Below are 27,423 nucleotides of genomic sequence, written 5' to 3'. Positions count from 1 at the left end.
GAACATGCAGCTATCTTGTGTAAAGTTGATGTAAGGTTTCCAAATGTTGTGTGTGGCAGTAGGTGTGTGTTATGAAATGACATGATTGAGACAGTAGGAAGAGATGTTGTGACAGCTGAGTGTGATACTGAGGAAGAGAAGAGGCTTTTGCCTGTGCTAGGCTTAGTCTTAATCTTAGGCTTAGACTGGCTGTGATTTGTGTCAGGTTTGCCAATGAGCTGAAGGGGTGCTAGTGACATGTACTTGTGTCAGTGTAGTTGTGGTTTTGGTGTGCTTGCTGACTTGTTATTAAGAGTGACGTTTTAGATGTGCATTGGTGATGTAAGGGATAGGTTTATCGCCAGTTTTATCATGTTCTGTTGTGAATGAAAGAGAGTGGAGGAGAACTGCGTAAATGGAGAGCATAGTTTGTGACAAGTGGGTGCAGATATGAAGCGAAACTTGTGTAGGTGGCTGAGGGTATTAGCAGCTGATGTGAGACATGAGAGAGTGAGATTGCGAAAAAAAATGTGGAACGCTTCACGATTTTGCGTGTCATCCTTGCGCAGGGGCCATGCTAATCTTCTCTGTATCGTTCCAATTTTAGTATATGTACCGCCGAAGCGAGTACATTCGAGGAGCCCTCTGAAATTGTATATATAGTTATGGCGTCGCGTCAAACATGGTTCGGCTTGGACGTAGCTTTACGCAGCTCTGGCGAGGAACACAAGGCCTGCCGAGTGCTAATCTGTCAATTAATTACTGCGAGGTGTCGTTATTAGTAAGTGGCAGCTCTTTCAACTGTATTATTTGGCAGTATTGGATGTAAAACTTAGATCGTAGAGTCGCTTGCTCTCGCAGCATCCACCCAGAGCAGCAGCAGCTTCACACAGCTGCCGCTAGGCGGCAGCAAGACGTGTTGGCACCTATTGACGCCTTGTTCTTACATCCCGAATTTAGTGTCTTACAGGCATACCTATGAAACACACTTCTCTAATGTGTGGGATAAATGACTCTGATTGGAGCTGGTAGCAGGTCTTCAAGACTCTCAAAACAAGTGAATATTTTTGCGAAACTGTCTTCACTGCTAACACAAATTTCATTACTCTTGCAGTGGTACTTTCTTATGATACTAATCGATTTAATGACAGAGTCGCATATGTAAGGCAACTTTTAACTCACACATCAAGTACACCACAAGAAGACACAGTCTGTGACCATGTAAATTATTGAGTAACTCCACAGACACCAAGCATGCTCTTATTCATCCAATGGCGCCAGAAGACAATTGTGACTGCAAGAAGAGACACAGTAGCCTCACGAACCATTAAAAACAGCATTCATATTGCACACTTTGAAACACAGCAGTGTAGGTCATTACTAGGGCATGGATGGGTGAATGCGAGTTGTGTGAGGAATGATGGACATAGTTCCGTTTTCAGTACAATACCAGGTGATATATTTGTGTTGATCCAAGTTTACACAGGGCAGGTCTACTTGACAACAGTGAAACACTGTGATGGAGATGTGTGAATGAGCCTAAAATATTGAGGGGACTTGTGGTAGGAGAAACCAGGTTAGCATTGTGTTAGTAGCTATAGTTATGTTCCTGGGAAATGTCAATCAGATGTAATCCAGTTTGGTGAATGTTGTTATTGCAGTAAGAATTGCTAGTGCAAAACAAAGAGTGATAGATTTAGTATCTGAAAGCAGTTAACAACTGAGTAGCTATTGGTGTCATGTGAGACAAACTGGTTTGTGATGTTGTTGTCTATTCCAAAATCTTGAAGCTTGCTAGTGTTTTGTGTCTAGACTGGCTCTGTATCTGCTTATGTGGTAGAGCTTCTGTGTATGTGACATAATGAATATTGCATGCAGAGATTGTCCAATCTTTCTCCTAGACACAGGATGAGAGGTGCATCAGCTGCAATTATGAACAGCATCGACTTGTATGACATTGATGGGATTCAAAGTGCTGTCACTGCAGGTGACACCTCACCAGATTCTTAACTGAAGCATATCTGCCTGTGTAATGAGCCACTGCCCTTCACCTAAAAACCAACTATTACAGCAAATCTGTGGTGAAGCAGCATGTCATGTACAAATTTCACTGGTGTGACCCACAAAGTATTTTCTCACATGTCTGGCAATCAGCCACTACATATAGTTACCTAAATTAATTTCAAAGGTGTCAGTTAATGAATACCACAACACTGAAGTGTTTAGAAAGCAGACCAGTATGCTAATATTAACATACAGTGTTATATGTTAATATTAGCATACTGGTCTGCTTTCTAAACACTTCAATGTTGTGGTATTCATTGGCTGACACTTTTGAAATTAATTTAGGTAACTATATGTAGTGGCTGATTGCCAGACATGTGGGAAAATACTTTGTGGGTCACACCATCGAAATTTGTACATGACATGCTGATTCACCACAGATTTGCTGTAATAGTTGGTTTTTAGGTGACGGGCAGTGTCTTATTTCACAGGCAGATGTGCTTCAGTTAAGAATCTGATGAGGTGTCTCCTGCAGTCTGTATTATGAGGGCTGCAGCTGGATAGCAAGGCCACTAGGAAAATTACTTGAAACATAATGTTAAATGAACTTCCTGTAAAGGGGTAGATTGCACACTTAATGATTAAAGAGACATCTTCCTTCACATGTTTATTTATGCTGCTGAAACAATTATGGCATCAGCTACAGCCATGAAGATGAATAGAGATAAATGTTGTGGGTCTGTGTGCAGACAGTATGTGATAGTGGCATACAGGCACCAGAAGCTTTGTAGGCGTTAGAGAAAAATAAATATTAGGTAATGCAAGCTAATGTTAGAGCGCTAGAGTGTATTTAAGCAGTAGTCTGAGTGAAACTATGTGAGTGAGAAAGATTTGGAACATGCAGCTATCTTGTGTAAAGTTGATGTAAGGTTTCCAAATGTTGTGTGTGGCAGTAGGTGTGTGTTATGAAATGACATGATTGAGACAGTAGGAAGAGATGTTGTGACAGCTGAGTGTGATACTGAGGAAGAGAAGAGGCTTTTGCCTGTGCTAGGCTTAGTCTTAATCTTAGGCTTAGACTGGCTGTGATTTGTGTCAGGTTTGCCAATGAGCTGAAGGGGTGCTAGTGACATGTACTTGTGTCAGTGTAGTTGTGGTTTTGGTGTGCTTGCTGACTTGTTATTAAGAGTGACGTTTTAGATGTGCATTGGTGATGTAAGGGATAGGTTTATCGCCAGTTTTATCATGTTCTGTTGTGAATGAAAGAGAGTGGAGGAGAACTGCGTAAATGGAGAGCATAGTTTGTGACAAGTGGGTGCAGATATGAAGCGAAACTTGTGTAGGTGGCTGAGGGTATTAGCAGCTGATGTGAGACATGAGAGAGTGAGATTGCGAAAAAAAATGTGGAACGCTTCACGATTTTGCGTGTCATCCTTGCGCAGGGGCCATGCTAATCTTCTCTGTATCGTTCCAATTTTAGTATATGTACCGCCGAAGCGAGTACATTCGAGGAGCCCTCTGAAATTGTATATATCGTTATGGCGTCGCGTCAAACATGGTTCGGCTAGGACGTAGCTTTACGCAGCTCTGGCGAGGAACACAAGGCCTGCCGAGTGCTAATCTGTCAATTAATTACTGCGAGGTGTCGTTATTAGTAAGTGGCAGCTCTGTCAACTGTATTATTTGGCAGTATTGGATGTAAAACTTAGATCGTAGAGTCGCTTGCTCTCGCAGCATCCACCCAGAGCATCAGCAGCTTCACACAGCTGCCGCTAGGCGGCAGCAAGACGTGTTGGCACCTATTGACGCCATGTTCTTACATCCCGAATTTAGTGTCTTACAGGCATACCTATGAAACACACTTCTCTAATGTGTGGGATAAATGACTCTGATTGGAGCTGGTAGCAGGTCTTCAAGACTCTCAAAACAAGTGAATATTTTTGCGAAACTGTCTTCACTGCTAACACAAATTTCATTACTCTTGCAGTGGTACTTTCTTATGATACTAATCGATTTAATGACAGAGTCGCATATGTAAGGCAACTTTTAACTCACACATCAAGTACACCACAAGAAGACACAGTCTGTGACCATGTAAATTATTGAGTAACTCCACAGACACCAAGCATGGTCCTATTCATCCAATGGCGCCAGAAGACAATTGTGACTGCAACAAGAGACACAGTAGCCTCACGAACCATTAAAAACAGCATTCATATTGCACACTTTGAAACACAGCAGTGTAGGTCATTACTAGGGCATGGATGGGTGAATGCGAGTTGTGTGAGTAATGATGGACATAGTTCCGTTTTCAGTACAATACCAGGTGATATATTTGTGTTGATCCAAGTTTACACAGGGCAGGTCTACTTGACAACAGTGAAACACTGTGATGGAGATGTGTGAATGAGCCTAAAATATTGAGGGGACTTGTGGTAGGAGAAACCAGGTTAGCATTGTGTTAGTAGCTATAGTTATGTTCCTGGGAAATGTCAATCAGATGTAATCCAGTTTGGTGAATGTTGTTATTGCAGGAAGAATTGCTAGTGCAAAACAAAGAGTGACAGATTTAGTATCTGAAAGCGGTTAACAACTGAGTAGCTATTGGTGTCATGTGAGACAAACTGGTTTGTGATGTTGTTGTCTATTCCAAAATCTTGAAGCTTGCTAGTGTTTTGTGTCTAGACTGGCTCTGTATCTGCTTATGTGGTAGAGCTTCTGTGTATGTGACATAATGAATATTGCATGCAGAGATTGTCCAATCTTTCTCCTAGACACAGGATGAGAGGTGCATCAGCTGCAATTATGAACAGCATCGACTTGTATGACATTGATGGGATTCAAAGTGCTGTCACTGCAGGTGACACCTCACCAGATTCTTAACTGAAGCATATCTGCCTGTGTAATGAGCCACTGTCCTTCACCTAAAAACCAACTATTACAGCAAATCTGTGGTGAAGCAGCATGTCATGTACAAATTTCACTGGTGTGACCCACAAAGTATTTTCTCACATGTCTGGCAATCAGCCACTACATATAGTTACCTAAATTAATTTCAAAGGTGTCAGTTAATGAATACCACAACACTGAAGTGTTTAGAAAGCAGACCAGTATGCTAATATTAACATACAGTGTTATATGTTAATATTAGCATACTGGTCTGCTTTCTAAACACTTCAATGTTGTGGTATTCATTGACTGACACTTTTGAAATTAATTTAGGTAACTATATGTAGTGGCTGATTGCCATACATGTGGGAAAATACTTTGTGGGTCACACCATCGAAATTTGTACATGACATGCTGATTCACCACAGATTTGCTGTAATAGTTGGTTTTTAGGTGACGGGCAGTGTCTTATTTCACAGGCAGATGTGCTTCAGTTAAGAATCTGATGAGGTGTCACCTGCAGTCTGTATTATGAGGGCTGCAGCTGGATAGCAAGGCCACTAGGAAAGTTACTTGAAACATAATGTTAAATGAACTTCCTGTAAAGGGGTAGCTTGCACACTTAATGATTAAAGAGACATCTTCCTTCACATGTTTATTTATGCTGCTGAAACAATTATGGCATCAGCTACAGCCATGAAGATGAATAGAGATAAATGTTGTGGGTCTGTGTGCAGACAGTATGTGATAGTGGCATACAGGCACCAGAAGCTTTGTAGGCGTTAGAGAAAAATAAATATTAGGTAATGCAAGCTAATGTTAGAGCGCTAGAGTGTATTTAAGCAGTAGTCTGAGTGAAACTATGTGAGTGAGAAAGATTTGGAACATGCAGCTATCTTGTGTAAAGTTGATGTAAGGTTTCCAAATGTTGTGTGTGGCAGTAGGTGTGTGTTATGAAATGACATGATTGAGACAGTAGGAAGAGATGTTGTGACAGCTGAGTGTGATACTGAGGAAGAGAAGAGGCTTTTGCCTGTGCTAGGCTTAGTCTTAATCTTAGGCTTAGACTGGCTGTGATTTGTGTCAGGTTTGCCAATGAGCTGAAGGGGTGCTAGTGACATGTACTTGTGTCAGTGTAGTTGTGGTTTTGGTGTGCTTGCTGTGATGTTATTAAGAGTGACGTTTTAGATGTGCATTGGTGATGTAAGGGATAGGTTTATCGCCAGTTTTATCATGTTCTGTTGTGAATGAAAGAGAGTGGAGGAGAACTGCGTAAATGGAGAGCATAGTTTGTGACAAGTGGGTGCAGATATGAAGCGAAACTTGTGTAGGTGGCTGAGGGTATTAGCAGCTGATGTGAGACATGAGAGAGTGAGATTGCGAAAAAAATGTGGAACGCTTCACGATTTTGCGTGTCATCCTTGCGCAGGGGCCATGCTAATCTTCTCTGTATCGTTCCAATTTTAGTATATGTACCGCCGAAGCGAGTACATTTGAGGAGCCCTCTGAAATTGTATATATGGTTTTGGCGACGCGTCAAACATTGTTCGGCTTGGACGTAGCTTTACGCACCTCTGGCGAGGAACACAAGGCCTGCCGAGTGCTAATCTGTCAATTAATTACTGCGAGGTGTCGTTATTAGTAAGTGGCAGCTCTGTCAACTGTATTATTTGGCAGTATTGGATGTAAAACTTAGATCGTAGAGTCGCTTGCTCTCGCAGCATCCACCCAGAGCATCAGCAGCTTCACACAGCTGCCGCTAGGCGGCAGCAAGACGTGTTGGCACCTATTGACGCCATGTTCTTACATCCCGAATTTAGTTTCTTACAGGCATACCTATGAAACACACTTCTCTAATGTGTGGGATAAATGACTCTGATTGGAGCAGGTAGCAGGTCTTCAAGACTCTCAAAACAAGTGAATATTTTTGCGAAACTGTCTTCACTGCTAACACAAATTTCATTACTCTTGCAGTGGTACTTTCTTATGATACTAATCGATTTAATGACAGAGTCGCATATGTAAGGCAACTTTTAACTCACACATCAAGTACACCACAAGAAGACACAGTCTGTGACCATGTAAATTATTGAGTAACTCCACAGACACCAAGCATGGTCCTATTCATCCAATGGCGCCAGAAGACAATTGTGACTGCAAGAAGAGACACAGTAGCCTCACGAACCATTAAAAACAGCATTCATATTGCACACTTTGAAACACAGCAGTGTAGGTCATTACTAGGGCATCGATGGGTGAATGCGAGTTGTGTGAGGAATGATGGACATAGTTCCGTTTTCAGTACAATACCAGGTGATATATTTGTGTTGATCCAAGTTTACACATGGCAGGTCTACTTGACAACAGTGAAACACTGTGATGGAGATGTGTGAATGAGCCTAAAATATTGAGGGGACTTGTGGTAGGAGAAACCAGGTTAGCATTGTGTTAGTAGCTATAGTTATGTTCCTGGGAAATGTCAATCAGATGTAATCCAGTTTGGTGAATGTTGTTATTGCAGGAAGAATTGCTAGTGCAAAACAAAGAGTGATAGATTTAGTATCTGAAAGCAGTTAACAACTGAGTAGCTATTGGTGTCATGTGAGACAAACTGGTTTGTGATGTTGTTGTCTATTCCAAAATCTTGAAGCTTGCTAGTGTTTTGTGTCTAGACTGGCTCTGTATCTGCTTATGTGGTAGAGCTTCTGTGTATGTGACATAATGAATATTGCATGCAGAGATTGTCCAATCTTTCTCCTAGACACAGGATGAGAGGTACATCAGCTGCAATTATGAACAGCATCGACTTGTATGACATTGATGGGATTCAAAGTGCTGTCACTGCAGGTGACACCTCACCAGATTCTTAACTGAAGCATATCTGCCTGTGTAATGAGCCACTGCCCTTCACCTACAAACCAACTATTACAGCAAATCTGTGGTGAAGCAGCATGTCATTTACAAATTTCACTGGTGTGACCCACAAAGTATTTTCCCACATGTCTGGCAATCAGCCACTACATATAGTTACCTAAATTAATTTCAAAGGTGTCAGTTAATGAATACCACAACACTGAAGTGTTTAGAAAGCAGACCAGTATGCTAATATTAACATACAGTGTTATATGTTAATATTAGCATACTGGTCTGCTTTCTAAACACTTCAATGTTGTGGTATTCATTGGCTGACACTTTTGAAATTAATTTAGGTAACTATATGTAGTGGCTGATTGCCAGACATGTGGGAAAATACTTTGTGGGTCACACCATCGAAATTTGTACATGACATGCTGATTCACCACCAGATTTGCTGTAATAGTTGGTTTTTAGGTGACGGGCAGTGTCTTATTTCACAGGCAGATGTGCTTCAGTTAAGAATCTGATGAGGTGTCACCTGCAGTCTGTATTATGAGGGCTGCAGCTGGATAGCAAGGCCACTAGGAAAGTTACTTGAAACATAATGTTAAATGAACTTCCTGTAAAGGGGTAGCTTGCACACTTAATGATTATAGAGACATCTTCCTTCACATGTTTATTTATGCTGCTGAAACAATTATGGCATCAGCTACAGCCATGAAGATGAATAGAGATAAATGTTGTGGGTCTGTGTGCAGACAGTATGTGATAGTGGCATACAGGCACCAGAAGCTTTGTAGGCGTTAGAGAAAAATAAATATTAGGTAATGCAAGCTAATGTTAGAGCGCTAGAGTGTATTTAAGCAGTAGTCTGAGTGAAACTATGTGAGTGAGAAAGATTTGGAACATGCAGCTATCTTGTGTAAAGTTGATGTAAGGTTTCCAAATGTTGTGTGTGGCAGTAGGTGTGTGTTATGAAATGACATGATTGAGACAGTAGGAAGAGATGTTGTGACAGCTGAGTGTGATACTGAGGAAGAGAAGAGGCTTTTGCCTGTGCTAGGCTTAGTCTTAATCTTAGGCTTAGACTGGCTGTGATTTGTGTCAGGTTTGCCAATGAGCTGAAGGGGTGCTAGTGACATGTACTTGTGTCAGTGTAGTTGTGGTTTTGGTGTGCTTGCTGACTTGTTATTAGAGTGACGTTTTAGATGTGCATTGGTGATGTAAGGGATAGGTTTATCGCCAGTTTTATCATGTTCTGTTGTGAATGAAAGAGAGTGGAGGAGAACTGCGTAAATGGAGAGCATAGTTTGTGACAAGTGGGTGCAGATATGAAGCGAAACTTGTGTAGGTGGCTGAGGGTATTAGCAGCTGATGTGAGACATGAGAGAGTGAGATTGCGAAAAAAATGTGGAGCGCTTCACGATTTTGCGTGTCATCCTTGCGCAGGGGCCATGCTAATCTTCTCTGTATCGTTCCAATTTTAGTATATGTACCGCCGAAGCGAGTACATTCGAGGAGCCCTCAGAAATTGTATATGTAGTTATGGCGTCGCGTCAAACATGGTTCGGCTTGGACGTAGCTTTACGCAGCTCTGGCGAGGAACACAAGGCCTGCCGAGTGCTAATCTGTCAATTAATTACTGCCAGGTGTCGTTATTAGTAAGTGGCAGTTCTGTCAACTGTATTATTTGGCAGTATTGGATGTAAAACTTAGATCGTAGAGTCGCTTGCTCTCGCAGCATCCACCCAGAGCATCAGCAGCTTCACACAGCTGCCGCTAGGCGGCAGCAAGACGTGTTGGCACCTATTGACGCCATGTTCTTACATCCCGAATTTAGTTTCTTACAGGCATACCTATGAAACACACTTCTCTAATGTGTGGGATAAATGACTCTGATTGGAGCAGGTAGCAGGTCTTCAAGACTCTCAAAACAAGTGAATATTTTTGCGAAACTGTCTTCACTGCTAACACAAATTTCATTACTCTTGCAGTGGTACTTTCTTATGATACTAATCGAATTGATGACAGAGTCGCATATGTAAGGCAACTTTTAACTCACACATCAAGTACACCACAAGAAGACACAGTCTGTGACCATGTAAATTATTGAGTAACTCCACAGACACCAAGCATGGTCCTATTCATCCAATGGCGCCAGAAGACAATTGTGACTGACTGCAAGAAGAGACACAGTAGCCTCACGAACAATTAAAAACAGCATTCATATTGCACACTTTGAAACACAGCAGTGTAGGTCATTACTAGGGCATGGATGGGTGAATGCGAGTTGTGTGAGGAATGATGGACATAGTTCCGTTTTCAGTACAATACCAGGTGATATATTTGTGTTGATCCAAGTTTACACAGGGCAGGTCTACTTGACAACAGTGAAACACTGTGATGGAGATGTGTGAATGAGCCTAAAATATTGAGGGGACTTGTGGTAGGAGAAACCAGGTTAGCATTGTATTAGTAGCTATAGTTATGTTCCTGGCAAATGTCAATCAGATGTAATCCAGCTTGGTGAATGTTGTTATTGCAGGAAGAATTGCTAGTGCAAAACAAAGAGTGATAGATTTAGTATCTGAAAGCAGTTAACAACTGAGTAGCTATTGGTGTCATGTGAGACAAACTGGTTTGTGATGTTGTTGTCTATTCCAAAATCTTGAAGCTTGCTAGTGTTTTGTGTCTAGACAGGCTCTGTATCTGCTTATGTGGTAGAGCTTCTGTGTATGTGACATAATGAATATTGCATGCAGAGATTGTCCACTCTTTCTCCTAGACACAGGATGAGAGGTGCATCAGCTGCAATTATGAACAGCATCGACTTGTATGACATTGATGGGATTCAAAGTGCTGTCACTGCAGGTGACACCTCACCAGATTCTTAACTGAAGCATATCTGCCTGTGTAATGAGCCACTGCCCTTCACCTACAAACCAACTATTACAGCAAATCTGTGGTGAAGCAGCATGTCATGTACAAATTTCACTGGTGTGACCCACAAAGTATTTTCCCACATGTCTGGCAATCAGCCACTACATATAGTTACCTAAATTAATTTCAAAGGTGTTAGTTAATGAATACCACAACACTGAAGTCTTTAGAAAGCAGACCAGTATGCTAATATTAACATACAGCGTTATATGTTAATATTAGCATACTGGTCTGCTTTCTAAACACTTCAATGTTGTGGTATTCATTGGCTGACACTTTTGAAATTAATTTAGGTAACTATATGTAGTGGCTGATTGCCAGACATGTGGGAAAATACTTTGTGGGTCACACCATCGAAATTTGTACATGACATGCTGATTCACCACAGATTTGCTGTAATAGTTGGTTTTTAGTTGACAGGCAGTGTCTTATTTCACAGGCAGATGTGCTTCAGTTAAGAATCTGATGAGGTGTCACCTGCAGTCTGTATTATGAGGGCTGCAGCTGGATAGCAAGGCCACTAGGAAAGTTACTTGAAACATAATGTTAAATGAACTTCCTGTAAAGGGGTAGCTTGCACACTTAATGATTAAAGAGACATCTTCCTTCACATGTTTATTTATGCTGCTGAAACAATTATGGCATCAGCTACAGCCATGAAGATAAATAGAGATAAATGTTGTGGGTCTGTGTGCAGACAGTATGTGATAGTGGCATACAGGCACCAGAAGCTTTGTAGGCGTTAGAGAAAAATAAATATTAGGTAATGCAAGCTAATGTTAGAGCGCTAGAGTGTATTTAAGCAGTAGTCTGAGTGAAACTATGTGAGTGAGAAAGATTTGGAACATGCAGCTATCTTGTGTAAAGTTGATGTAAGGTTTCCAAATGTTGTGTGTGGCAGTAGGTGTGTGTTATGAAATGACATGATTGAGACAGTAGGAAGAGATGTTGTGACAGCTGAGTGTGATACTGAGGAAGAGAAGAGGCTTTTGCCTGTGCTAGGCTTAGTCTTAATCTTAGGCTTAGACTGGCTGTGATTTGTGTCAGGTTTGCCAATGAGCTGAAGGGGTGCTAGTGACATGTACTTGTGTCAGTGTAGTTGTGGTTTTGGTGTGCTTGCTGACTTGTTATTAGAGTGACGTTTTAGATGTGCATTGGTGATGTAAGGGATAGGTTTATCGCCAGTTTTATCATGTTCTGTTGTGAATGAAAGAGAGTGGAGGAGAACTGCGTAAATGGAGAGCATAGTTTGTGACAAGTGGGTGCAGATATGAAGCGAAACTTGTGTAGGTGGCTGAGGGTATTAGCAGCTGATGTGAGACATGAGAGAGTGAGATTGCGAAAAAAATGTGGAACGCTTCACGATTTTGCGTGTCATCCTTGCGCAGGGGCCATGCTAATCTTCTCTGTATCGTTCCATTTTTAGTATATGTACCGCCGAAGCGAGTACATTCGAGGAGCCCTCTGAAATTGTATATATAGTTATGGCGTCGCGTCAAACATGGTTCGGCTTGGACGTAGCTTTACGCAGCTCTGGCGAGGAACACAAGGCCTGCCGAGTGCTAATCTGTCAATTAATTACTGCGAGGTGTCGTTATTAGTAAGTGGCAGCTCTGTCAACTGTATTATTTGGCAGTATTGGATGTAAAACTTAGATCGTAGAGTCGCTTGCTCTCGCAGCATCCACCCAGAGCAGCAGCAGCTTCACACAGCTGCCGCTAGGCGGCAGCAAGACGTGTTGGCACCTATTGACGCCATGTTCTTACATCCCGAATTTAGTGTCTTACAGGCATACCTATGAAACACACTTCTCTAATGTGTGGGATAAATGACTCTGATTGGAGCTGGTAGCAGGTCTTCAAGACTCTCAAAACAAGTGAATATTTTTGCGAAACTGTCTTCACTGCTAACACAAATTTCATTACTCTTGCAGTGGTACTTTCTTATGATACTAATCGATTTAATGACAGAGTCGCATATGTAAGGCAACTTTTAACTCACACATCAAGTACACCACAAGAAGACACAGTCTGTGACCATGTAAATTATTGAGTAACTCCACAGACACCAAGCATGGTCCTATTCATCCAATGGCGCCAGATGACAATTGTGACTGCAACAAGAGACACAGTAGCCTCACGAACCATTAAAAACAGCATTCATATTGCACACTTTGAAACACAGCAGTGTAGGTCATTACTAGGGCATGGATGGGTGAATGCGAGTTGTGTGAGGAATGATGGACATAGTTCCGTTTTCAGTACAATACCAGGTGATATATTTGTGTTGATCCAAGTTTACACAGGGCAGGTCTACTTGACAACAGTGAAACACTGTGATGGAGATGTGTGAATGAGCCTAAAATATTGAGGGGACTTGTGGTAGGAGAAACCAGGTTAGCATTGTGTTAGTAGCTATAGTTATGTTCCTGGGAAATGTCAATCAGATGTAATCCAGTTTGGTGAATGTTGTTATTGCAGGAAGAATTGCTAGTGCAAAACAAAGAGTGATAGATTTAGTATCTGAAAGCAGTTAACAACTGAGTAGCTATTGGTATCATGTGAGACAAACTGGTTTGTGATGTTGTTGTCTATTCCAAAATCTTGAAGCTTGCTAGTGTTTTGTGTCTAGACTGGCTCTGTATCTGCTTATGTGGTAGAGCTTCTGTGTATGTGACATAATGAATATTGCATGCAGATATTGTCCAATCTTTCTCCTAGACACAGGATGAGAGGTGCATCAGCTGCAATTATGAACAGCATCGACTTGTATGACATTGATGGGATTCAAAGTGCTGTCACTGCAGGTGACACCTCACCAGATTCTTAACTGAAGCATATCTGCCTGTGTAATGAGCCACTGCCCTTCACCTAAAAACCAACTATTACAGCAAATCTGTGGTGAAGCAGCATGTCATGTACAAATTTCACTGGTGTGGCCCACAAAGTATTTTCCCACATGTCTGGCAATCAGCCACTACATATAGTTACCTAAATTAATTTCAAAGGTGTCAGTTAATGAATACCACAACACTGAAGTGTTTAGAAAGCAGACCAGTATGCTAATATTAACATACATTGTTATATGTTAATATTAGCATACTGGTCTGCTTTCTAAACACTTCAATGTTGTGGTATTCATTGGCTGACACTTTTGAAATTAATTTAGGTAACTATATGTAGTGGCTGATTGCCAGACAAGTGGGAAAATACTTTGTAGGTCACACCATCGAAATTTGTACATGACATGCTGATTCACCACAGATTTGCTGTAATAGTTGGTTTTTAGGTGACGGGCAGTGTCTTATTTCACAGGCAGATGTGCTTCAGTTAAGAATCTGATGAGGTGTCACCTGCAGTCTGTATTATGAGGGCTGCAGCTGGATAGCAAGGCCACTAGGAAAGTTACTTGAAACATAATGTTAAATGAACTTCCTGTAAAGGGGTAGCTTGCACACTTAATGATTAAAGAGACATCTTCCTTCACATGTTTATTTATGCTGCTGAAACACTTATGGCATCAGCTACAGCCATGAAGATGAATAGAGATAAATGTTGTGGGTCTGTGTGCAGACAGTATGTGATAGTGGCATACAGGCACCAGAAGCTTTGTAGGCGTCAGAGAAAAATAAATATTAGGTAATGCAAGCTAATGTTAGAGCGCTAGAGTGTATTTAAGCAGTAGTCTGAGTGAAACTATGTGAGTGAGAAAGATTTGGAACATGCAGCTATCTTGTGTAAAGTTGATGTAAGGTTTCCAAATGTTGTGTGTGGCAGTAGGTGTGTGTTATGAAATGACATGATTGAGACAGTAGGAAGAGATGTTGTGACAGCTGAGTGTGATACTGAGGAAGAGAAGAGGCTTTTGCCTGTGCTAGGCTTAGTCTTAATCTTAGGCTTAGACTGGCTGTGATTTGTGTCAGGTTTGCCAATGAGCTGAAGGGGTGCTAGTGACATGTACTTGTGTCAGTGTAGTTGTGGTTTTGGTGTGCTTGCTGACTTGTTATTAGAGTGACGTTTTAGATGTGCATTGGTGATGTAAGGGATAGGTTTATCGCCAGTTTTATCATGTTCTGTTGTGAATGAAAGAGAGTGGAGGAGAACTGCGTAAATGGAGAGCATAGTTTGTGACAAGTGGGTGCAGATATGAAGCGAAACTTGTGTAGGTGGCTGAGGGTATTAGCAGCTGATGTGAGACATGAGAGAGTGAGATTGCGAAAAAAATGTGGAACGCTTCACGATTTTGCGTGTCATCCTTGCGCAGGGGCCATGCTAATCTTCTCTGTATCGTTCCATTTTTAGTATATGTACCGCCGAAGCGAGTACATTCGAGGAGCCCTCTGAAATTGTATATATAGTTATGGCGTCGCGTCAAACATGGTTCGGCTTGGACGTAGCTTTACGCAGCTCTGGCGAGGAACACAAGGCCTGCCGAGTGCTAATCTGTCAATTAATTACTGCGAGGTGTCGTTATTAGTAAGTGGCAGCTCTGTCAACTGTATTATTTGGCAGTATTGGATGTAAAACTTAGATCGTAGAGTCGCTTGCTCTCGCAGCATCCACCCAGAGCAGCAGCAGCTTCACACAGCTGCCGCTAGGCGGCAGCAAGACGTGTTGGCACCTATTGACGCCATGTTCTTACATCCCGAATTTAGTGTCTTACAGGCATACCTATGAAACACACTTCTCTAATGTGTGGGATAAATGACTCTGATTGGAGCTGGTAGCAGGTCTTCAAGACTCTCAAAACAAGTGAATATTTTTGCGAAACTGTCTTCACTGCTAACACAAATTTCATTACTCTTGCAGTGGTACTTTCTTATGATACTAATCGATTTAATGACAGAGTCGCATATGTAAGGCAACTTTTAACTCACACATCAAGTACACCACAAGAAGACACAGTCTGTGACCATGTAAATTATTGAGTAACTCCACAGACACCAAGCATGGTCCTATTCATCCAATGGCGCCAGATGACAATTGTGACTGCAACAAGAGACACAGTAGCCTCACGAACCATTAAAAACAGCATTCATATTGCACACTTTGAAACACAGCAGTGTAGGTCATTACTAGGGCATGGATGGGTGAATGCGAGTTGTGTGAGGAATGATGGACATAGTTCCGTTTTCAGTACAATACCAGGTGATATATTTGTGTTGATCCAAGTTTACACAGGGCAGGTCTACTTGACAACAGTGAAACACTGTGATGGAGATGTGTGAATGAGCCTAAAATATTGAGGGGACTTGTGGTAGGAGAAACCAGGTTAGCATTGTGTTAGTAGCTATAGTTATGTTCCTGGGAAATGTCAATCAGATGTAATCCAGTTTGGTGAATGTTGTTATTGCAGGAAGAATTGCTAGTGCAAAACAAAGAGTGATAGATTTAGTATCTGAAAGCAGTTAACAACTGAGTAGCTATTGGTATCATGTGAGACAAACTGGTTTGTGATGTTGTTGTCTATTCCAAAATCTTGAAGCTTGCTAGTGTTTTGTGTCTAGACTGGCTCTGTATCTGCTTATGTGGTAGAGCTTCTGTGTATGTGACATAATGAATATTGCATGCAGATATTGTCCAATCTTTCTCCTAGACACAGGATGAGAGGTGCATCAGCTGCAATTATGAACAGCATCGACTTGTATGACATTGATGGGATTCAAAGTGCTGTCACTGCAGGTGACACCTCACCAGATTCTTAACTGAAGCATATCTGCCTGTGTAATGAGCCACTGCCCTTCACCTAAAAACCAACTATTACAGCAAATCTGTGGTGAAGCAGCATGTCATGTACAAATTTCACTGGTGTGGCCCACAAAGTATTTTCCCACATGTCTGGCAATCAGCCACTACATATAGTTACCTAAATTAATTTCAAAGGTGTCAGTTAATGAATACCACAACACTGAAGTGTTTAGAAAGCAGACCAGTATGCTAATATTAACATACATTGTTATATGTTAATATTAGCATACTGGTCTGCTTTCTAAACACTTCAATGTTGTGGTATTCATTGGCTGACACTTTTGAAATTAATTTAGGTAACTATATGTAGTGGCTGATTGCCAGACAAGTGGGAAAATACTTTGTAGGTCACACCATCGAAATTTGTACATGACATGCTGATTCACCACAGATTTGCTGTAATAGTTGGTTTTTAGGTGACGGGCAGTGTCTTATTTCACAGGCAGATGTGCTTCAGTTAAGAATCTGATGAGGTGTCACCTGCAGTCTGTATTATGAGGGCTGCAGCTGGATAGCAAGGCCACTAGGAAAGTTACTTGAAACATAATGTTAAATGAACTTCCTGTAAAGGGGTAGCTTGCACACTTAATGATTAAAGAGACATCTTCCTTCACATGTTTATTTATGCTGCTGAAACACTTATGGCATCAGCTACAGCCATGAAGATGAATAGAGATAAATGTTGTGGGTCTGTGTGCAGACAGTATGTGATAGTGGCATACAGGCACCAGAAGCTTTGTAGGCGTCAGAGAAAAATAAATATTAGGTAATGCAAGCTAATGTTAGAGCGCTAGAGTGTATTTAAGCAGTAGTCTGAGTGAAACTATGTGAGTGAGAAAGATTTGGAACATGCAGATATCTTGTGTAAAGTTGATGTAAGGTTTCCAAATGTTGTGTGTGGCAGTAGGTGTGTGTTATGAAATGACGTGATTGAGACAGTAGGAAGAGATGTTGTGACAGCTGAGTGTGATACTGAGGAAGAGAAGAGGCTTTTGCCTGTGCTAGGCTTAGTCTTAATCTTAGGCTTAGACTGGCTGTGATTTGTGTCAGGTTTGCCAATGAGCTGAAGGGGTGCTAGTGACATGTACTTGTGTCAGTGTAGTTGTGGTTTTGGTGTGCTTGCTGACTTGTTATTAGAGTGACGTTTTAGATGTGCATTGGTGATGTAAGGGATAGGTTTATCGCCAGTTTTATCATGTTCTGTTGTGAATGAAAGAGAGTGGAGGAGAACTGCGTAAATGGAGAGCATAGTTTGTGACAAGTGGGTGCAGATATGAAGCGAAACTTGTGTAGGTGGCTGAGGGTATTAGCAGCTGATGTGAGACATGAGAGAGTGAGATTGCGAAAAAAATGTGGAACGCTTCACGATTTTGCGTGTCATCCTTACGCAGGGGCAATGCTAATCTTCTCTGTATCGTTCCAATTTTAGTATATGTACCGCCGAAGCGAGTACATTCGAGGAGCCCTCTGAAATTGTATATATAGTTATGGCGTCGCGTCAAACATGGTTCGGCTTGGACGTAGCTTTACGCAGCTCTGGCGAGGAACACAAGGCCTGCCGAGTGCTAATCTGTCAATTAATTACTGCGAGGTGTCGTTATTAGTAAGTGGCAGCTCTGTCAACTGTATTATTTGGCAGTATTGGATGTAAAACTTAGATCGTAGAGTCACTTGCTCTCGCAGCATCCACCCAGAGCAGCAGCAGCTTCACACAGCTGCCGCTAGGCGGCAGCAAGACGTGTTGGCACCTATTGACGCCATGTTCTTACATCCCGAATTTAGTGTCTTACAGGCATACCTATGAAGCACACTTCTCTAATGTGTGGAATAAATGACTCTGATTGGAGCTGGTAGCAGGTCTTCAAGCCTCTCAAAACAAGTGAATATTTTTGCGAAACTGCCTTCACTGCTAACACAAATTTCATTACTCTTGCAGTGGTACTTTCTTATGATACTAATCGATTTAATGACAGAGTTGCATATGTAAGGCAACTTTTAACTCACACATCAAGTACACCACAAGAAGACACAGTCTGTGACCATGTAAATTATTGAGTAACTCCACAGACACCAAGCATGGTCCTATTCATCCAATGGCGCCAGATGACAATTGTGACTGCAACAAGAGACACAGTAGCCTCACGAACCATTAAAAACAGCATTCATATTGCACACTTTGAAACACAGCAGTGTAGGTCATTACTAGGGCATGGATGGGTGAATGCGAGTTGTGTGAGGAATGATGGACATAGTTCCGTTTTCAGTACAATACCAGGTGATATATTTGTGTTGATCCAAGTTTACACAGGGCAGGTCTACTTGACAACAGTGAAACACTGTGATGGAGATGTGTGAATGAGCCTAAAATATTGAGGGGACTTGTGGTAGGAGAAACCAGGTTAGCATTGTGTTAGTAGCTATAGTTATGTTCCTGGGAAATGTCAATCAGATGTAATCCAGCTTGGTGAATGTTGTTATTGCAGGAAGAATTGCTAGTGCAAAACAAAGAGTGATAGATTTAGTACCTGAAAGCAGTTAACAACTGAGTAGCTATTGGTGTCATGTGAGACAAACTGGTTTGTGATGTTGTTGTCTATTCCAAAATCTTGAAGCTTGCTAGTGTTTTGTGTCTAGACTGGCTCTGTATCTGCTTATGTGGTAGAGCTTCTGTGTATGTGACATAATGAATATTGCATGCAGAGATTGTCCAATCTTTCTCCTAGACACAGGATGAGAGGTGCATCAGCTGCAATTATGAACAGCATCGACTTGTATGACATTGATGGGATTCAAAGTGCTGTCACTGCAGGTGACACCTCACCAGATTCTTAACTGAAGCATATCTGCCTGTGTAATGAGCCACTGCCCTTCACCTAAAAACCAACTATTACAGCAAATCTGTGGTGAAGCAGCATGTCATGTACAAATTTCACTGGTGTGACCCACAAAGTATTTTCCCACATGTCTGGCAATCAGCCACTACATATAGTTACCTAAATTAATTTCAAAGGTGTCAGTTAATGAATACCACAACACTGAAGTGTTTAGAAAGCAGACCAGTATGCTAATATTAACATACAGTGTTATATGTTAATATTAGCATACTGGTCTGCTTTCTAAACACTTCAATGTTGTGGTATTCATTGGCTGACACTTTTGAAATTAATTTAGGTAACTATATGTAGTGGCTGATTGCCAGACATGTGGGAAAATACTTTGTGGGTCACACCATCGAAATTTGTACATGACATGCTGATTCACCACAGATTTGCTGTAATAGTTGGTTTTTAGGTGACGGGCAGTGTCTTATTTCACAGGCAGATGTGCTTCAGTTAAGAATCTGATGAGGTGTCACCTGCAGTCTGTATTATGGGGGCTGCAGCTGGATAGCAAGGCCACTAGGAAAGTTACTTGAAACATAATGTTAAATGAACTTCCTGTAAAGGGGTAGCTTGCACACTTAATGATTAAAGAGACATCTTCCTTCACATGTTTATTTATGCTGCTGAAACAATTATGGCATCAGCTACAGCCATGAAGATGAATAGAGATAAATGTTGTGGGTCTGTGTGCAGACAGTATGTGATAGTGGCATACAGGCACCAGAAGCTTTGTAGGCGTTAGAGAAAAATAAATATTAGGTAATGCAAGCTAATGTTAGAGTGCTAGTGTGTATTTAAGCAGTAGTCTGAGTGAAACTATGTGAGTGAGAAAGATTTGGAACATGCAGCTATCTTGTGTAAAGTTGATGTAAGGTTTCCAAATGTTGTGTGTGGCAGTAGGTGTGTGTTATGAAATGACATGATTGAGACAGTAGGAAGAGATGTTGTGACAGCTGAGTGTGATACTGAGGAAGAGAAGAGGCTTTTGCCTGTGCTAGGCTTAGTCTTAATCTTAGGCTTAGACTGGCTGTGATTTGTGTCAGGTTTGCCAATGAGCTGAAGGGGTGCTAGTGACATGTACTTGTGTCAGTGTAGTTGTGGTTTTGGTGTGCTTGCTGACTTGTTATTAGAGTGACGTTTTAGATGTGCATTGGTGATGTAAGGGATAGGTTTATCGCCAGTTTTATCATGTTCTGTTGTGAGTGAAAGAGAGTGGAGGAGAACTGCGTAAATGGAGAGCATAGTTTGTGACAAGTGGGTGCAGATATGAAGCGAAACTTGTGTAGGTGGCTGAGGGTATTAGCAGCTGATGTGAGACATGAGAGAGTGAGATTGCGAAAAAAATGTGGAACGCTTCACGATTTTGCGTGTCATCCTTGCGCAGGGGCCATGCTAATCTTCTCTGTATCGTTCCAATTTTAGTATATGTACCGCCGAAGCGAGTACATTCGCGGAGCCCTCTGAAATTGTATATATAGTTATGGCGTCGCGTCAAACATGGTTCGGCTTGGACGTAGCTTTACGCAGCTCTGGCGAGGAACACAAGGCGTGCCGAGTGCTAATCTGTCAATTAATTACTGCGAGGTGTCGTTATTAGTAAGTGGCAGCTCTGTCAACTGTATTATTTGGCAGTATTGGATGTGAAACTTAGATCGTAGAGTCGCTTGCTCTCGCAGCATCCACCCAGAGCAGCAGCAGCTTCACACAGCTGCCGCTAGGCGGCAGCAAGACGTGTTGGCACCTATTGACGCCATGTTCTTACATCCCGAATTTAGTGTCTTACAGGCATACCTATGAAACACACTTCTCTAATGTGTGGGATAAATGACTCTGATTGGAGCTGGTAGCAGGTCTTCAAGACTCTCAAAACAAGTGAATATTTTTGCGAAACTGTCTTCACTGCTAACACAAATTTCATTACTCTTGCAGTGGTACTTTCTTATGATACTAATCGATTTAATGACAGAGTCGCATATGTAAGGCAACTTTTAACTCACACATCAAGTACACCACAAGAAGACACAGTCTGTGACCATGTAAATTATTGAGTAACTCCACAGACACCAAGCATGGTCCTATTCATCCAATGGCGCCAGAAGACAATTGTGACTGCAAGAAGAGACACAGTAGCCTCACGAACCATTAAAAACAGCATTCATATTGCACACTTTGAAACACAGCAGTGTAGGTCATTACTAGGGCATGGATGGGTGAATGCGAGTTGTGTGAGGAATGATGGACATAGTTCCGTTTTCAGTACAATACCAGGTGATATATTTGTGTTGATCCAAGTTTACACAGGGCAGGTCTACTTGACAACAGTGAAACACTGTGATGGAGATGTGTGAATGAGCCTAAAATATTGAGGGGACTTGTGGTAGGAGAAACCAGGTTAGCATTGTGTTAGTAGCTATAGTTATGTTCCTGGGAAATGTCAATCAGATGTAATCCAGCTTGGTGAATGTTGTTATTGCAGGAAGAATTGCTAGTGCAAAACAAAGAGTGATAGATTTAGTATCTGAAAGCAGTTAACAACTGAGTAGCTATTGGTGTCATGTGAGACAAACTGGTTTGTGATGTTGTTGTCTATTCCAAAATCTTGAAGCTTGCTAGTGTTTTGTGTCTAGACTGGCTCTGTATCTGCTTATGTGGTAGAGCTTCTGTGTATGTGACATAATGAATATTGCATGCAGAGATTGTCCAATCTTTCTCCTAGACACAGGATGAGAGGTGCATCAGCTGCAATTATGAACAGCATCGACTTGTATGACATTGATGGGATTCAAAGTGCTGTCACTGCAGGTGACACCTCACCAGATTCTTAACTGAAGCATATCTGCCTGTGTAATGAGCCACTGCCCTTCACCTAAAAACCAACTATTACAGCAAATCTGTGGTGAAGCAGCATGTCATGTACAAATTTCACTGGTGTGACCCACAAAGTATTTTCCCACATGTCTGGCAATCAGCCACTACATATAGTTACCTAAATTAATTTCAAAGGTGTTAGTTAATGAATACCACAACACTGAAGTGTTTAGAAAGCAGACCAGTATGCTAATATTAACATACAGTGTTATATGTTAATATTAGCATACTGGTCTGCTTTCTAAACACTTCAATGTTGTGGTATTCATTGGCTGACACTTTTGAAATTAATTTAGGTAACTATATGTAGTGGCTGATTGCCAGACATGTGGGAAAATACTTTGTGGGTCACACCATCGAAATTTGTACATGACATGCTGATTCACCACAGATTTGCTGTAATAGTTGGTTTTTAGGTGACGGGCAGTGTCTTATTTCACAGGCAGATGTGCTTCAGTTAAGAATCTGATGAGGTGTCACCTGCAGTCTGTATTATGAGGGCTGCAGCTGGATAGCAAGGCCACTAGGAAAGTTACTTGAAACATAATGTTAAATGAACTTCCTGTAAAGGGGTAGCTTGCACACTTAATGATTAAAGAGACATCTTCCTTCACATGTTTATTTATGCTGCTGAAACAATTATGGCATCAGCTACAGCCATGAAGATGAATAGAGATAAATGTTGTGGGTCTGTGTGCAGACAGTATGTGATAGTGGCATACAGGCACCAGAAGCTTTGTAGGCGTTAGAGAAAAATAAATATTAGGTAATGCAAGCTAATGTTAGAGCGCTAGAGTGTATTTAAGCAGTAGTCTGAGTGAAACTATGTGAGTGAGAAAGATTTGGAACATGCAGCTATCTTGTGTAAAGATGATGTAAGGTTTCCAAATGTTGTGTGTGGCAGTAGGTGAGTGTTATGAAATGACATGATTGAGACAGTAGGAAGAGATGTTGTGACAGCTGAGTGTGATACTGAGGAAGAGAAGAGGCTTTTGCCTGTGCTAGGCTTAGTCTTAATCTTAGGCTTAGACTGGCTGTGATTTGTGTCAGGTTTGCCAATGAGCTGAAGGGGTGCTAGTGACATGTACTTGTGTCAGTGTAGTTGTGGTTTTGGTGTGCTTGCTGACTTGTTATTAGAGTGACGTTTTAGATGTGCATTGGTGATGTAAGGGATAGGTTTATCGCCAGTTTTATCATGTTCTGTTGTGAATGAAAGAGAGTGGAGGAGAACTGCGTAAATGGAGAGCATAGTTTGTGACAAGTGGGTGCAGATATGAAGCGAAACTTGTGTAGGTGGCTGAGGGTATTAGCAGCTGATGTGAGACATGAGAGAGTGAGATTGCGTAAAAAATGTGGAACGCTTCACGATTTTGCGTGTCATCCTTGCGCAGGGGCCATGCTAATCTTCTCTGTATCGTTCCAATTTTAGTATATGTACCGCCGAAGCGAGTACATTCGAGGAGCCCTCTGAAATTGTATATATAGTTATGGCGTCGCGTCAAACATGGTTCGGCTTGGACGTAGCTTTACGCAGCTCTGGCGAGGAACACAAGGCCTGCCGAGTGCTAATCTGTCAATTAATTACTGCGAGGTGTCGTTATTAGTAAGTGGCAGCTCTGTCAACTGTATTATTTGGCAGTATTGGATGTAAAACTTAGATCGTAGAGTCGCTTGCTCTCGCAGCATCCACCCAGAGCAGCAGCAGCTTCACACAGCTGCCGCTAGGCGGCAGCAAGACGTGTTGGCACCTATTGACGCCATGTTCTTACATCCCGAATTTAGTGTCTTACAGGCATACCTATGAAACACACTTCTCTAATGTGTGGGATAAATGACTCTGATTGGAACTGGTAGCAGGTCTTCAAGACTCTCAAAACAAGTGAATAATTTTGCGAAACTGTCTTCACTGCTAACACAAATTTCATTACTCTTGCAGTGGTACTTTCTTATGATACTAATCGATTTAAAGACAGAGTCGCATATGTAAGGCAACTTTTAACTCACACATCAAGTACACCACAAGAAGACACAGTCTGTGACCATGTAAATTATTGAGTAACTCCACAGACACCAAGCATGGTCCTATTCATCCAATGGCGCCAGAAGACAATTGTGACTGCAACAAGAGACACAGTAGCCTCACGAACCATTAAAAACAGCATTCATATTGCACACTTTGAAACACAGCAGTGTAGGTCATTACTAGGGCATGGATGGGTGAATGCGAGTTGTGTGAGGAATGATGGACATAGTTCCGTTTTCAGTACAATACCAGGTGATATATTTGTGTTGATCCAAGTTTACACAGGGCAGGTCTACTTGACAACAGTGAAACACTGTGATGGAGATGTGTGAATGAGCCTAAAATATTGAGGGGACTTGTGGTAGGAGAAACCAGGTTAGCATTGTGTTAGTAGCTTTAGTTATGTTCCTGGGAAATGTCAATCAGATGTAATCCAGTTTGGTGAATGTTGTTATTGCAGGAAGAATTGCTAGTGCAAAACAAAGAGTGATAGATTTAGTATCTGAAAGCAGTTAACAACTGAGTAGCTATTGGTGTCATGTGAGACAAACTGGTTTGTGATGTTGTTGTCTATTCCAAAATCTTGAAGCTTGCTAGTGTTTTGTGTCTAGACTGGCTCTGTATCTGCTTATGTGGTAGAGCTTCTGTGTATGTGACATAATGAATATTGCATCCAGAGATTGTCCAATCTTTCTCCTAGACACAGGATGAGAGGTGCATCAGCTACAATTATGAACAGCATCGACTTGTATGACATTGACGGGATTCAAAGTGCTGTCACTGCAGGTGACACCTCACCAGATTCTTAACTGAAGCATATCTGCCTGTGTAATGAGCCACTGCCCTTCACCTAAAAACCAACTATTACAGCAAATCTGTGGTGAAGCAGCATGTCATGTACAAATTTCACTGGTGTGACCCACAAAGTATTTTCCCACATGTCTGGCAATCAGCCACTACATATAGTTACCTAAATTAATTTCAAAGGTGTCAGTTAATGAATACCACAACACTGAAGTGTTTAGAAAGCAGACCAGTATGCTAATATTAACATACAGTGTTATATGTTAATATTAGCATACTGGTCTGCTTTCTAAACACTTCAATGTTGTGGTATTCATTGGCTGACACTTTTGAAATTAATTTAGGTAACTATATGTAGTGGCTGATTGCCAGACATGTGGGAAAATACTTTGTGGGTCACACCATCGAAATTTGTACATGACATGCTGATTCACCACAGATTTGCTGTAATAGTTGGTTTTTAGGTGACGGGCAGTGTTTTATTTCACAGGCAGATGTGCTTCAGTTAAGAATCTGATGAGGTGTCACCTGCAGTCTGTATTATGAGGGCTGCAGCTGGATAGCAAGGCCACTAGGAAAGTTACTTGAAACATAATGTTAAATGAACTTCCTGTAAAGGGGTAGCTTGCACACTTAATGATTAAAGAGACATCTTCCTTCACATGTTTATTTATGCTGCTGAAACAATTATGGCATCAGCTGCAGCCATGAAGATGAATAGAGATAAATGTTGTGGGTCTGTGTGCAGACAGTATGTGATAGTGGCATACAGGCACCAGAAGCTTTGTAGGCGTTAGAGAAAAATAAATATTAGGTAATGCAAGCTAATGTTAGAGCGCTAGAGTGTATTTAAGCAGTAGTCTGAGTGAAACTATGTGAGTGAGAAAGATTTGGAACATGCAGCTATCTTGTGTAAAGTTGATGTAAGGTTTCCAAATGTTGTGTGTGGCAGTAGGTGTGTGTTATGAAATGACGTGATTGAGACAGTAGGAAGAGATGTTGTGACAGCTGAGTGTGATACTGAGGAAGAGAAGAGGCTTTTGCCTGTGCTAGGCTTAGTCTTAATCTTAGGCTTAGACTGGCTGTGATTTGTGTCAGGTTTGCCAATGAGCTGAAAGGGTGCTAGTGACATGTACTTGTGTCAGTGTAGTTGTGGTTTTGGTGTGCTTGCTGACTTGTTATTAGAGTGACGTTTTAGATGTGCATTGGTGATGTAAGGGATAGGTTTATCGCCAGTTTTATCATGTTCTGTTGTGAATGAAAGAGAGTGGAGGAGAACTGCGTAAATGGAGAGCATAGTTTGTGACAAGTGGGTGCAGATATGAAGCGAAACTTGTGTAGGTGGCTGAGGGTATTAGCCGCTGATGTGAGACATGAGAGAGTGAGATTGCGAAAAAAATGTGGAACGCTTCACGATTTTGCGTGTCATCCTTGCGCAGGGGCCATGCTAATCTTCTCTGTATCGTTCCAATTTTAGTATATGTACCGCCGAAGCGAGTACATTCGAGGAGCCCTCTGAAATTGTATATATAGTTATGGCGTCGCGTCAAACATGGTTCGGCTTGGACGTAGCTTTACGCAGCTCTGGCGAGGAACACAAGGCCTGCCGAGTGCTAATCTGTCAATTAATTACTGCGAGGTGTCGTTATTAGTAAGTGGCAGCTCTGTCAACTGTATTATTTGGCAGTATTGGATGTAAAACTTAGATCGTAGAGTCGCTTGCTCTCGCAGCATCCACCCAGAGCAGCAGCAGCTTCACACAGCTGCCGCTAGGCGGCAGCAAGACGTGTTGGCACCTATTGACGCCATGTTCTTACATCCCGAATTTAGTGTCTTACAGGGATACCTATGAAGCACACTTCTCTAATGTGTGGGATAAATGACTCTGATTGGAGCTGGTAGCAGGTCTTCAAGACTCTCAAAACAAGTGAATATTTTTGCGAAACTGTCTTCACTGCTAACACAAATTTCATTACTCTTGCAGTGGTACTTTCTTATGATACTAATCGATTTAATGACTGAGTCGCATATGTAAGGCAACTTTTAACTCACACATCAAGTACACCACAAGAAGACACAGTCTGTGACCATGTAAATTATTGAGTAACTCCACAGGCACCAAGCATGGTCCTATTCATCCAATGGCGCCAGAAGACAATTGTGACTGCAACAAGAGACACAGTAGCCTCACGAACCATTAAAAACAGCATTCATATTGCACACTTTGAAACACAGCAGTGTAGGTCATTACTAGGGCATGGATGGGTGAATGCGAGTTGTGTGAGGAATGATGGACATAGATCCGTTTTCAGTACAATACCAGGTGATATATTTGTGTTGATCCAAGTTTACACAGGGCAGGTCTACTTGACAACAGTGAAACACTGTGATGGAGATGTGTGAATGAGCCTAAAATATTGAGGGGTTTTGT

The 27,423-nt window shown here is 41.6% G+C and overlaps 10 non-coding genes across 10 annotated transcripts; all 10 read right to left on the bottom strand.

Moving 5' to 3' along the window:
* Positions 1-503: 503 nt before the first annotated feature.
* On the bottom strand, positions 504-610 carry LOC126093385 (U6 spliceosomal RNA). Its single transcript, XR_007521549.1, has one exon. It is a non-coding gene; the product is annotated as a U6 spliceosomal RNA (small nuclear RNA).
* A 2,770-nt stretch (positions 611-3,380) lies between these two features.
* Positions 3,381-3,487, bottom strand: LOC126093384 (U6 spliceosomal RNA). The gene has a single exon (XR_007521548.1). It is a non-coding gene; the product is annotated as a U6 spliceosomal RNA (small nuclear RNA).
* A 2,769-nt stretch (positions 3,488-6,256) lies between these two features.
* LOC126093383 (U6 spliceosomal RNA) lies at positions 6,257-6,363 on the bottom strand. Its single transcript, XR_007521547.1, has one exon. It is a non-coding gene; the product is annotated as a U6 spliceosomal RNA (small nuclear RNA).
* Positions 6,364-9,132: 2,769 nt separating this feature from the next.
* LOC126093463 (U6 spliceosomal RNA) lies at positions 9,133-9,239 on the bottom strand. Its single transcript, XR_007521617.1, has one exon. It is a non-coding gene; the product is annotated as a U6 spliceosomal RNA (small nuclear RNA).
* A 2,772-nt stretch (positions 9,240-12,011) lies between these two features.
* On the bottom strand, positions 12,012-12,118 carry LOC126093484 (U6 spliceosomal RNA). Its single transcript, XR_007521634.1, has one exon. It is a non-coding gene; the product is annotated as a U6 spliceosomal RNA (small nuclear RNA).
* Positions 12,119-14,886: 2,768 nt separating this feature from the next.
* LOC126093483 (U6 spliceosomal RNA) lies at positions 14,887-14,993 on the bottom strand. The gene has a single exon (XR_007521633.1). It is a non-coding gene; the product is annotated as a U6 spliceosomal RNA (small nuclear RNA).
* Positions 14,994-17,761: 2,768 nt separating this feature from the next.
* Positions 17,762-17,868, bottom strand: LOC126093477 (U6 spliceosomal RNA). Its single transcript, XR_007521629.1, has one exon. It is a non-coding gene; the product is annotated as a U6 spliceosomal RNA (small nuclear RNA).
* Positions 17,869-20,636: 2,768 nt separating this feature from the next.
* LOC126093381 (U6 spliceosomal RNA) lies at positions 20,637-20,743 on the bottom strand. The gene has a single exon (XR_007521546.1). It is a non-coding gene; the product is annotated as a U6 spliceosomal RNA (small nuclear RNA).
* A 2,768-nt stretch (positions 20,744-23,511) lies between these two features.
* Positions 23,512-23,618, bottom strand: LOC126093380 (U6 spliceosomal RNA). Its single transcript, XR_007521545.1, has one exon. It is a non-coding gene; the product is annotated as a U6 spliceosomal RNA (small nuclear RNA).
* A 2,768-nt stretch (positions 23,619-26,386) lies between these two features.
* Positions 26,387-26,493, bottom strand: LOC126093378 (U6 spliceosomal RNA). Its single transcript, XR_007521544.1, has one exon. It is a non-coding gene; the product is annotated as a U6 spliceosomal RNA (small nuclear RNA).
* Positions 26,494-27,423: the final 930 nt, after the last annotated feature.

The sequence above is a fragment of the Schistocerca cancellata genome, chromosome 7, assembly GCF_023864275.1.
Source record: "Schistocerca cancellata isolate TAMUIC-IGC-003103 chromosome 7, iqSchCanc2.1, whole genome shotgun sequence".
Taxonomy (NCBI): domain Eukaryota; kingdom Metazoa; phylum Arthropoda; class Insecta; order Orthoptera; family Acrididae; genus Schistocerca; species Schistocerca cancellata.
The sequence above is the reverse complement of the archived record's forward strand: the minus strand, read 5'-3'. Positions and strand labels throughout refer to the sequence as shown.